A 10,682-nucleotide genomic window follows, 5' to 3' on the forward strand; every position below is an offset into this window, starting at 1 on the left:
TGTAGGGAGGGGCGGTGGGGCGGTGCATGCCGGGAGGGGAGGGAGGTTGCGAAGGGCGAGCGCCGTGCGCGATCTGGACGCAGGGGTCTGGGCGCTTTGCGTCCCCGGAAGGCTCCGGGTTAGGGGAGGGGGTCTTAAAGGGGTGACGCCGGGGTGGTAGGGGTCATTCAGGGTCGGCCTTGGGGTCTAGAGTCAACCTGGGCCTCTACGGCGTGGGTCTGCCCCCTGCCAGGTGTTGGTCCTTCCGCGTGGCCGGGACCCGGTTATGGGCACGGTCCGCGGCTCCTGCGCGCGCCCTGCAGGCCCTGCCCGGGCACGGGGTCACTCTGCCCTCCCCTAGCAGAGGGCCGGGGCGTGGGGACACCAGCGGACCCTGGAGAGTAAAGGGCCTCTTCACAGCATCAAAATCAGTGTTCTGAAGCTATTTCCTGCAGATAAATCAATGTGTAACCAGTGGTTTTACTAGGGGCAAGGAAGGAAGTGAAAAAGGCTGGGAATGGAATGACATTTTTCCCTTGGGTACGCCAGACCCACTGCGAAATTATTCCACTGTGTTGTTTGTGTTCCCCGACTTGCCTTTAAAAGACTCGAAATTATCTGGATTCTGACATCCTCCTTTTCGGGCCTGCTGAGTCACGGAATATTCTCATTGCCAGAATGACTCAGTTCACAAAACCTGAGCCAGAAGATCATGAGTTTTAGTCCCAGATCAGAACCTGGGCACTTAACCAGTTCTGATACTGCTAGGAAAAAAGGGGGAAGTGAAGGTGCTGTGAAAACGGGTTACCCTAAAACAGCGGTGGTTAACTTTTTAGGACTTCAATGGTAACTTAGAATAATAAATACATGGCCAAAAAAAAAAACATGCTGCTATCGACTTTACTCTGACATTTGGAAATCCCATGTGTCACAGGGTAGAACTGCCCAACAGTTTTCTTGACTGTAATCTTTACAGAAGCAGATTGCCAGGCCTTTCTTCCACAGTACAACTGGGTGGGCTCAAACCACAACACTTAGGTTAGTAGAGAAGAGAAACCTTTTTTTGTGTGCCATGTAAGAACCTTATTTCAATGAGAAGGAAGTAACTCATTTGAAGGGAGGTGAAATATAACCAGCTAGAGTGTTTAATTGGAGTCCGCATGTGGTGTTAGGGATTAACGCACTGCGCTGCAAAGTTTGTTTGAACCTCAATGTCAATGGTTCGAGCTTACCAGCTGCTCCTCAGAAACCTATACAGAGTTGCTATGAGTCAGAACTGACTCAATGGCACTTAACAACAACAGAGTGTTTGATGGGTTACTGGTGGGCTGCTATAGGATCAGCACTGAACTAGGTAGGAATCACAAAATCAGCAGTTCAATATGAGTCTGAACCGACTCATTGACAGTTAACAGAAGCAACAACAGAGTATTTGACTATACCATTTTTGAGCCATTTGTGGATCCTGTATCAAATAAACCAATAGTTAAAATTTTTAGGACAGTTTGGTTGTAAACACAGATTCGATGCTTGATGGCATCAACAAATTGAATGTTATTCTTGTTATTGGTTACAGTCAAGTTGACTCCAACCTATGTTAACCCAAATATAACAAAATCAAATTGCCTAGTCCTACACCATCCTCACCTCAACAGTGATGATTGTGTGACAAGGAGATGGTTCCGATTCATAGCAACCCTATATAGGGTTTCCAAGGCTGTAAATCTTTAGGAGACCAGAAAGCTTCATCTTTTTCCTGTGGAACAGCTGGTAGATTCTAATTGCTGATCTTGTGGTTCAGCAGCCCAACACATAACCCACTCGGCTACCCGAGCGTCGTCTTTACCATAGTAGGGATGTTTAGTTCATTTGCTTCAGCCACTGTGCAATCCATCTTATTAAGAATCTCTTTAGCTGACCTTCTTCTTTGCCAAGCATGAATGATATCTTTCTCCAAGAATAGTCCTAATTATATGACCAAAGTAAGCAAGATGAAGTCTCACCATCCTTGTTTTTAAGAAGTACTCTGGATATATTTTTTCTAAAACAGATTGGTTCATTTTTCTGGTAACCTAGGGTATATATGGTTGGAATCAACTCGACAGCACTCAACAACAACAAGGGCATATAGATAGTCAGTACCTCGGTTACCAACAACTTACATATACCTGTTGTTACAAACCAACTCCAATAAAGCTTATTATATTAGAACATCAAGATACATACAATGGGCACTACTTTGCAACTTGGTTCAAAACATTATTATTACTGTATTATTTGATTAAAGATATTTCAGTGTATCTGAAGGTGTTTGTTTTATGTTTGTTATACATAGAAGGAGTTCTGGTGTGGCACTGTAGGTTAATGTGCCAGACTGCAAAGCCATTTGAACTGCAAGGTCGGTGGTTCAAGCTCACCAGCTACTCCTCAGAAACCCTAGACAGAGTTGCTATGGGTTGGAACCGACTTGATGGCACTTAACAACAACAACAATACATAGAAAGCTATACTAAATGTTCTATATACCAAGAGAAACATTAGACTAGCTGGTGTTAGATATGAACCTAACTCTTCCAATGAAACTTATAAATTCAACTTAAAGACAGATTCAGGAATTTAATTCATTCATAATCCAGGGACTGCCTATATTCAATGTTCTTTGCCAACAGCATTACTCAAATGTGTGACTTGTTTGTTCTTCTTTTTTCCTTGTCCAGCTTTCATATGTGTATGAGGCAATTAAAAATACCATAGTTTGGGTCAGTCATACTTTAGTTCTCAAGTTGACATCTTGGCTTTAGTACTTTATTGATGTTGTTAAGTGCCATCCATTCAGTTCTGACCCATAGCAGGCTTTCACCACAGATTTATCCATTGTAATACATTCTTTGACTCCTGATTGCTGTTTCCATTAGCATTGATTATGTATCCTAGTAAAATGAAATTCTTAATACTTCAATATTTTCTCCATTTATCATGGTGTTGTATATTAGTCCAGTTCTGTGGACTTTTGTCTTCTTTATGTTGTCCATACTGAAAGCTATTGTCTTGAGCTTCATCTATAAGTACTTTGAGTCATCTTCATTTTTGGCAATACATTTTCTAGGTTCCCAGAAATTTCAGTATGAACTAAATGTTGTTGTGGTGGTGGTGGTGGTTAGATTGCATCTCATAGTGACCATATATACACCGACTAGTTCTGTGCTATCCTCCCGATTGTTGATATGTTTAAGCCCATTGTCACAGCCACCATGCCAGTCCATCTCATTGAGGGTCTTCCTCTCTTTTGCTGACCCTCCACTTTACCAAGCATGATGTTCTTCTCCAGGGACTGGTCCCTCCTGATGACTTTCCAAACAAGAAGAGATGAAGTCACATGATCCTCACTTCTAAGGAGCATTCTGGTTGTATTTCTTTCCTAACAGATTTGATACTTTCAATATTCTTCTCCAACACCATTATTCAAATACATTGATTAATCTACTGTCTTTTTTATACATTGTCCAACTTTCACATACATATCAGGCCATTGAAAATACCATGATTTGGGTCAGACATACTTTAGTCCTCAAACTGATATCTTTCTTTTGAACACTTTAAAGAGGTCTTGTGAAGCAGATTTACCCAATGCAATATGTCATTTGATTTATTGACTGATACTTCCATGAAGGCTAATTGTAGATCCAAGAAAAATGAAGTCTTTGATTAATGCAACCTTTTCTCTGTTGATCATGATGTTATATATTGCTCCAGTTGTAAGCATTTTTTATTTTCTTTATGTTGAGAAATTCCACACTGAAGGCTATAGTCTTTCATTTTCATCAGTGTTTCAAATCCTTACCTTCCAGCAAGCAAGGCTATGTCTAGATATTACAGGTTGTTAGTGAGACTTCCTCCAATCTTGATGCCATGTTCTTCTTCATATAATCCAGTTTCTAGGATTATTTGCTCAGCATACAGATTGAATAAATATGGTGAAAGGATACAGCCCTGGCACATATCTTTCCAGATTTTAAACCATTCATTATTCCCTTGTTCATTTTGACCAAATGCCTCTTGGTCTGTGTACAGGTTTGTCAAGAGCACAATTAAGTGTTCTGGAATACTCATTCATTGCAATATCATCTGTAGTATGTTATGATCCACATAGTTGAATGCTTTGCAAGGTCAATAAAGCATACATAACCATCTTTCTGATATTCTCTGCTTTGAGCAAAGATCCATCTGATATCAGAAATGATATTCCTTGTTCCACATCTTCTGAACCCAGCTTGAAAGTCTGGGAGCTCCCTATCAATGTACTGCTGCAATTGTTTTAAATTATCTTCAGCAAAATTGTATTTGCATGTGATACTAATGATATTGTTCAATGATTTCTGCATTATGTTGGGTCAACTTTCTGGGAATGGGCATAGATATGGATCTCTTCAAATCGGTTGGCCAAGTAGCTGTCTTCCAAATTTCTTTGCATAGATTAATGACACTTCTAGTACTGTATCAGTTTGTTGAAACATTTCAATCTGCATTCCATCAGTCCCTAAATCCTTGTTTTTCACCAATGACTTCAGTACAGCTTGGACATCTTCCCTCAATATCATTGGTTCTTGATCATCTACCTCTTGAAATGGTTGAACATTGACAAGTTCTTTTTGATATAGTCAATCTGTGTATTCCTTCCATATTCTTTTGATGCTTTCTGCATGGTTCAGTATTTTGCCCACTGTTGTTAAGTGCCTGCAAGTCATTTCCAACCCCTAGTGACCCTGTATAGGGTTTCCAAGGAGTGACTGGTAAGTTGGAACCACTAACCTTGCAGTTCAAACTGACCTTGCTGTCCAGTGCATTAACCCACAGCACCACACCAGGACTCCATTTTGCCCATAGATTACTTCAGTATTGCAATATGAGGCTTGGATTTTTTTTTCTTCTGTTCCTTCAGCTTAAGAAATGCTAAGTGTGTTCTTCTCTTTGGTTTTCTAACTCGAAGTCTTCACACACTTCATTATAGTACTTTATCTTCTCAGGCTGCCCTTTGTAATACTCTGTTTAGCTCTTTTACCTCCTTATTTCTTCCAGTCACTTTAGCTTCTTTACATTCATGAGCATGAGTCTCTTCTGACATCCACCTTGGTCTTGGCTTTATTTCCTGTCTTTTTAATGATCTTTTGCTTTCTTCATGAATGATGTTCTTAATGTCATCCCACAATTCCTCTGGTCTTTGGTCATTAGTATCTAATACATCAAATCTGTTGTTGAAATTGTCTCTACATTTAGATGGGATATATTGAAGGTCATAATTTTAATCTGTGGACTTGTTCTAATTTTCTTCAGCTTCAGCCTGAACTTGCATGTGAGCAATTGATGATCTAATCCACAACCAGACTCTGGTCTTGTTTTGGCTGATGATATGATATTAAGCTTCATTGTCTCTCCCCACAAATATAGTAAACTTGATACCTGTGTATTCCATCTGGTGAAGTTCACGTGTATAGTCAGTATCCTTATAGACTGTTGAAAAAAGGGAGTTTGCATTGAGTAATTGTTGATCTTGCAAAATTCTATCATGAGATCTCCAGCATCATTTATATCAGCAAGACCATATTTTCCAACTACTAATTCTTCCTTTTTGTTTCCAACCTTTGCATTCCAGTCACCAGTAATGATCAATGCATCTTGATTGCATGTTTGATCAATCTCAGATTGAAGAAACTGGTGAAATTTCATCATCATTGTCTTTAGTGCTTGGTGCATTAATTTGAATAATAGTGGTATTAACTGGTCTTCCTTGTAGGCTTATGGATATCATCCTATCAGACAGGATTGTACTTCAAGATAAATCTTGAAGTGTTCTTTCTGATGATGAATGAGGTGCCGTTCCTCTACAATTTGTCATTCCTGGCATAATAAACATATGATTGTCTTCCTCAAAATGGCAAATACTTGCCCATTTCAGCTCACTAATGACTTGGATATCAATCTTAATGCATTCCATTTCATTTTTTATGACTTTCATTTTTCCTAGATTCATACTTCATACATTTCATATTTCAACTATCAGTGGATGTTTACAATTATTTCTCTTCATTTTGAGGTGTACTCCATTAGTAAATGAAGATCCTGAAACCTTTGCTGCATCCATGTTATTATGGTCCACTCTACTCTGAGGAGACAGATCTTTCCCAATCGTATTTCCCAATGCCTTCCAACCTAAGGAACTCATCTTCTGACACTGTATCAGACAATGTTTTGCTGCTCTTCTTAAGGTTTTCAGTGGCTAACGATTCTGAATTGGTCCACCTCTCTTTCTGCCTGGTCTGTCTTATTCCGGGAGCTCCACCGAAACCTACTTACCATGGGTGACCCACTTGGTATTTAAATACTGTTTGCAAGGCTTTCAGCATCACAATAACAGACAAGCCACCATAGTACAACAAACTGACAGATGAAGGGTGGAAATGGACATGGCATTTAATGCACAAATGAGAAGATGTGAGATTTCTTTCTACTGCTAATCCCACTATTTTTTAAAAATTCTGGAGTCCTTTTAATACACGTTCTTACCTGCATGGGAACACTACTGTTTACTACACAGAGATGATATGGTGCTTAGAGGAAAACTGTGAAAATGTTGAAGAAATTGGATTCTGACTCTTCAAAAAACAAAGTTAACACCTGTTGCGGACCGTGTAAGACTGGTCAGAGGTTCGAGGCCTTATAGGCCCGAGTGTAACAAATGAGGTCACTGGCAGTTAATGGCAAATTGCTTTCATCTTAATATTCAGTTATATATATTAAATTAATACACGGAGCATTTGAAAATCCACAGATATATGTGATATTTTCCTAAAGCCGAGACTAAAGGTTGCAAGGTTAAACCTTTCTCCAAAGGATTAACTAAAAATATCTTAGCCACTTCTCGGTTCTTTGTTCTATAGACAAAGAACCCATCCTCCCTAATCCCTTTTCCAGGTGCAGCCCATTCACCTGGGCGTCTCCTGCAGAACTCTCACCTTCCCCCAACTGACCTCAGGGGCTATAGATATATTAATTGGGCCTGAGAATCCAAGTTGCTGGCCTGGGATTCGAACCAGCGAAATACGATGTAAAGTTATCTGAATGTCTGGAAAAGTACTGATGTTAGCTGTACCTTGCCTAAGTCCCTCCCAGCTTGGTGTGAAACTCCTCCCCTAAATAAAGCAGAGACCCGGGCCTCCCCAGGTGTGCATTGCTGGTTGGGAGGCATGGAGTAAAGATTGCGGTGCATTACGGGTTGGAAGGCATGCAGTAAAGACTGCAGTGCAGTACTGGTTGGAAGGCATGGAGTAACGATTGCAGTGCATTACGGGTTGGAAGGCATGCAGTAAAGATTGCAGGGCAGTGAGTTGCTGCCTGCAGAGGCCATGATGCCTGTAGTCCCAAGCCTGCCCACCAGTGATGTCTCCACCCTGGCTTTGGGGTGCCTCATTGTCTCCCTTCTTCTGTTTGTCTGTGTATTCTTTCGCTATCCCTATCGCCGCTGGATCTCCCCTCCTCGTGAACCAAACACTCATGAACAACACAACTATGTCGAGGTCAGACCCCGACAAACACCCAATCATTATGGCCTTTGTGTAGAAGAAGAAAAAAATAAGAATGAGAAATAGTTTTTTATTACACAGACAAGAGATCTCCAAATTTTAAAATTTCTCACTTAGAACTACAGAGAAAATGTACTTCTACTTACCATGGTTTACATAAACAATTTCAAGGAAAGATTCTGATTGGCCTGGCTTGGGTTACTTGCAACACTTTGGGTCAACCCACCCCTAACCAGGTGAATAGACTAACCTGGTTGGCAGCCTATCAGAAGACCATAAAATCTGAGAAACTCAGTTCTCCAAAAGAAAGAGGTTATTGTTGCCAGAAAAGGACAGGTTATAGGACAGAATAAAACAATAGATGTCTGTCTCTATAACAAGTTTTAGGATGTGTGATATAGTTAGAAAAACAACTGTAACATTTGTATTGATCTTTTAAGATTGCAAGTTTGCTCTTTTTATCCTGTTATAATTACCAGTGTATTTACTTTTCTGTTCCTTAGTCTTTCTGATCTCATTTCCCTGTATTCTTCCCAAGCCAAAACACCACTATGCTATACTTATCTTTTATGTTTAGAAAGGCAACCTAGAAGTAACAATTGTGAATAATAATACCAGGATGTTAGCCTATATTTACATATTGTTTTACACTTTTCAAGGGGATGTTGTTATCACCTTTGTAGAAGTGAGTAATTTACCTGAAGTGTGTAGATGTATAGTAAGCACAGCCAGGACTACTGCCTACACCTTCCGGCTCCCGGTCTAGTGCCATTTCCTTTCTTGTGTGTCAAGGTCATGGTTGGGAAGAGGGTTAAGGAAAAGTTATCTCAAACTCCCAAGGTTTTTAGGTTGTCAAATGGGAATTGAAAATTAATGTGATATTGGAAGAAAATGATAATATCCCTCTTAAAAGTTACACTAAAAAAAAATAGTAAGTTACACTAACTACACATGGTACTTTGTGTTAGGTTTATAGATCCTGCCTGGGTCCTTGGTACAAGTCCAAGCACAAATAGATAAGGTATCTTTTGTGGCAGTATGCAGGTAAGGACAGGATTCCTCTTGTATGAGGTAAAATCCTTCCTTCCCATCAAGCCCTACACACCCAACTTAAGCCAAGTTTATATTGTGACACTAGTGGAAAATATATATACACAAGAGAAAAGAACAAACATCATAACTCATTAGATTTAAATTGGAACTTTACTTATTACAGTATACAAAGACAATACAAAAAGAAGTATTTTCAAAAAGAAGTAGCTAAGTCCAGTCCCCTTCCTCCCAAGAAATCTTCCCATCAAGAGAAAAGAGAACATAAGTTCTCTAAAACTATTATTGAACTAACCAGATGTAAATTACATACCACTATGAGATAAGCCCTTGACCTCAAGATTCATTTGAACTGCAAGATTGGCAGCTCAAACTCACCAGGCACTCTTCAGAAACCCTATACAGGATCGTTATAAGTCAGAACCATGTTGAGTTGTGTTCTCAACAATACTTAACAACAACAACATAGTGAATCTACAGATCTCTGTTAGCTTAGTGGGTTACCCATCTGGTAACAAGTCAGCCACTCCACAAGAGAAAGATGAGGTTTTCTGCTCCCATAAAGATTTACAGCCTCAGAAACCCTATACAGGGTCACTATGAGTTGGAACCATCTCCATGGTACATAACAAGCACCACTATAGTGAATAAATGGAGTCCAAATGTGGTTCTGTAGGATAAACACACCAGAAGACTGCTAACCATAAGATCAGTGGTTCAAACACACCAACCACACCTCAAAAACCCTATACAGGATAATTATGGGTCAGAGCCAATTTTCCAGCACTTACCAACAGCCACTACAACTGTCAGTTTGTCATACTATGATGGCTTGTGTGTTGCTGTGATACTGTGATATATTTTAAATACCAGAAGGACTCCTGATGTGGTGCTGTAGGATCAGCACTGGACTACAAACCACAAGGTCTGGAGTTCAAACCCACCAGGTACTCCTCAGAAACTCTATACAGAGTTGCTATGAGTCGGAACTGACTCGATGACACTTAACAACAGGGTCACGCATGGTGAATAGTTTTCAGCAGAGCTTCTAGACTAAGACAGACTAGGAAGAAGGAAAGGTGGACTACTTCTGAATGGTTAGCCACTGAAAACCAGTGAAACATTGTCTAGTTCAGTGTCAGAAGATGAGCCCTTCAGCACGGAAGGCACTCAAAATACAACTGGGCAAAAGCTATCTCTTCAAAATATAGTTAACCATAAAGATACAGATAGAGTAAAGGTTTGGGGACCTTCATTTGCTCATAGAACACAACTCAAAATGAGAAGAAACAGTTGCAAACATCCATTAATAATTGGAACGTGAAATGGATAAAGTATGAACGGAAAACTGGAAGTCATAAAAAATGAAATGGAATGCATTAATATTCATATCCAAGTCATTAGTAAGCTGAAATGGACAAGTATTGGCTATTTTGATTCAGATAATCGTATAGCTTATCATGCCAGGAATGACAAATTGAGGAGGAATGGCATGTCATTCATCATCAAAAAGAATTTTTCAAGATCAATCTTGAAGTACAATACTGTGATAGGATATTATCTATATGCCTATAAGGAAGACTAATTAATACCACTATTTTTCAAATTTATGCACCAACCACTAAAGCCAGTGATGATGAAATTGAAGAATTCTACCCACTTTTTCTGTCTGAAATTGATCAAACATGCAATCAAGATGTATTGATCATTACTGATAATTGGAATGCAAATGTTGGAAACAAAGAGGAAGGATCAGTAGCTGGAAAATACGGCCTTGGTGATAGAAATGATGCTGGCGATCGCATGATAGACTTTGGCAAGATCAATGACTTACTCATTGCAAATACCTTTTTTTATTTTTATTCTATGCATAATTTTTATTTATGTATATAAAATAATTTGCATAGATTTCGTACATAATTTTTTTAGTTTTTACTTTAAGAAAAAATAAAAGACGAAGGAAGTTAATAAATTTCTCTCAGTACCTTTTATACAAGTTGCAACTAACACCAGAGATCACTTCTTGCATGTATAGTCACCAACTCTTAAGTACAAGAAGAAAACTAGAATTATACC

The sequence above is a fragment of the Chrysochloris asiatica genome, unplaced genomic scaffold (assembly GCF_000296735.1).
Source record: "Chrysochloris asiatica unplaced genomic scaffold, ChrAsi1.0 scaffold00203, whole genome shotgun sequence".
NCBI lineage: Eukaryota > Metazoa > Chordata > Mammalia > Afrosoricida > Chrysochloridae > Chrysochloris > Chrysochloris asiatica.